The sequence below is a fragment of the Silurus meridionalis genome, unplaced genomic scaffold, assembly GCF_014805685.1.
Source record: "Silurus meridionalis isolate SWU-2019-XX unplaced genomic scaffold, ASM1480568v1 Scaffold454, whole genome shotgun sequence".
NCBI lineage: Eukaryota > Metazoa > Chordata > Actinopteri > Siluriformes > Siluridae > Silurus > Silurus meridionalis.
In genome coordinates, this window is record NW_025804532.1 from 2,904 (window position 1) to 5,806 (window position 2,903).

Consider the following 2,903-nt stretch of genomic DNA (forward strand, 5'->3'; position numbering starts at 1 on the left):
AACAGATTCTCCTTCAGGATTTTTAGTAAACAGCAGAATTCATGGATCCATTTATTACAGCAAGTCTTCCAGGTCCTGAAGCAGCAAAACAGCCCCAGACCATCACACTACCACCACCATATTTCACTGTTGGTATGACGCTCTTTTTCTCAAATGCGGTGTTACTTTTACGCAAGGCGTGATGGGACACACCTTACAAAAGTTAAACTTTCGAGTATTTTCCCAAAAGTCTTGGGGATCATCAAGATGTTTTCTGGCAAAACTGAGACGAGCCTTTATGTTCTTTTTGCTCAGCAGCTGTTTCAGTCTTAGATCTCTGCCGTGTAGATCATTTTGCCGTCTCTTTCTCATGGGGAGTCATGAACACTGACCTTAACTGAGGCAAGTGAGGCTGCAGTTCTTTGGATGTTGTTATGGGGTCTTTGTGATCTCTTGGATGAGTCGTCGTTGTGCTCTTGGGGTAATTTTGGTCAGCCGGCCACTCCTGGGAAGGTCACTGTTCCATGTTTTTGCCATGTGTGAACAAAAAAGTTAGCACAGTTTTAACAGGGGGGCAAACACTTTTTCACACGGGGCCATGTAGTTTTGGATTTTGTTTCCCCTTTATTTAAAATCTGCATGTCGTGTTCACTTGTGTATCTTTTACTAATATTTAAATTAGTTTGACGATCTGAAACATTAAAGTGTGACAAACATGCAAATAAACAGTGTTGGGCGGTAACGCGTTACTTTTGACAATAACTAATACTGTAACAATACTGTAAAAATAAAGTAACTCCGTTACCATTACCGTATGGTGCGTTACCCGTTACTTTTATAAATGAATGAATTTGGGCTGAAGTGTAGACTACAGCCTAACCAGCTTACAGCAGCGTCGCATTGTAGGATTGGTGGATGAACCACTGTAAACAGGAAGAAGACGCGCTGTGGGCGTGTCTCCGTTTATTCAGGTCTGTGCGGCAGTAATGGCAAGTCGAGGCGAGAGCAAGACGAGTTTCTCAAAGTGGAAATATGCTCATTATTTCACTTTAGTTGAGTATAAAGACAAAAACTGTCAAATGTAAGCTGTCTTTCTGGTTCGAAGCTCGTATCTACTGCGATAAACAGCAACTCAATCTGCGAAGCTCCTTTAGAATCTACATGCCTCGACGAAGCTAGAAGCTAACCCGGTGTTCTGTTTTCATACTTCAGCTGTGAAAGGAACATGTTTAAGAGCTCAACACAACAGCAGAAGCCACTTTAGTTTTGATTGTGAATACAGTGGAACCCGGTTATCTCGACCTCGGTTACCTCGACAACCCTATTAAGTCGACGTTTTGAAGTGGAACCCCAAATTCTCGCTTTTCTAAGCATTTTTATCGGTTATGTCGACTTTTTATGTCGCGAACCCTAATATCTCGAGCACAAGGGGGGAAAAATTTGCCATTTAACGTCGGTTATCTCGGTGCAGCCGCAGAAGAACTCGCGAAATGTGGCTGAAAAATCAAGTCTTACAGCTGCTACAGGTGTTGTAGTGTATACTGGTGAACCACGCTGAAGGGGCGAAGGGGGCGTGGCAGGTGGATTCCTGACAGATAAACATGTACTGTATGTATTTTTATAGCATGCCTTCATCAAACAAATCGCGCCAACGCTGTTGTGTAAAAACCTTCAAAACACGTGCATGCACATTCTCATTTATTAACACACATCATGTACATAAAGAAATTTCAAGCACGTTAATATACTGCCGCCATTTTGATTTTCGTTTATCTCGATCATCGGTTACCTCGATGCTTTTTGGCGACCCCCTAGGACATCGACATAACCGGGTTCCACTGTATATTATTCAGCTTGTTTTGTTATTTATTTCAGAAATGCTTGTGATATATTCAGTTTGTGCTGCTCTGACTTTAATAAAATAGTGTTTAAAATGACTTTGTGTTTAAGTCAGTTTTGTGTTTGTAGACTATAACACATAAAAGGGCATTAATGGGAACATTAAAGAAGGTTCTTTAAAAAAGTAACTAAAAAGTTACTTTTAACAGTAACACATTACTTTTGGTGTAAATAATCAACAAAGTAATTGAGTAGGAAATTAAAATCAGAGGCTCAAGAGCAGGTCTCCACTGTGGGTCAAACCCAAAACCTTCTGCATGTAAAACAGACATGATGACCACTACACTCCAGTATTAACAATCAATGACTGTTTCTTCCAATGTTATAAATCACTATATACTGCTCCTTTATCTGCTGACACTTCAACATTAGAGGCCTTTTTCAAAATGTATGTATTACTACAATAAGTGTAGGTACAGCATTACAATTGGATGAGTTTATATCTGATACAGAAATAGCCTTAGCAAGTCTGCCTTCTGGTAAATCACCTGGACCAGGATACGAAAATCTTAGCAAAACTCTGACCTGCCGTCTGGAGAAAGTTCTGCCTTGTGTTATTTCACCTGAACAAACAGTCTTCATCAAGAACAGATACTCTTCTTGTAATATTGGGCATGTTGAATGTTATATATAACCCATCTCTATCTGACACTTCTTTAAAGGTGGAGGAGCAGAAGGTTGAGGAGCAGAAGGTGGAGGATCAAAAAGAACAGGCTGAAGTCCTTTGGACTTTTGGAGACTTTAGAGAATGTGAGAAAATGTATAACTGTGTGTAGATAATCAGGTAAAATATTATTTATGAGTCTGACTTTGTTGAAGGTGTTTATGTCTCACCATAAATCTGATTATCACGAATCACACAGCACAACTTACTCAAAAGTCTAATGCTGAATGTTTCCTGTTTTTTTTATCCTAAAGAAATGTAAATGAAGTGATGAACACACTGGATGTTGTTCTGTAGACAGTCACACTGCTGCTGAGAAATCTGGACTGTATTGTGGATGACGGACGTGTATGAAGCGTTC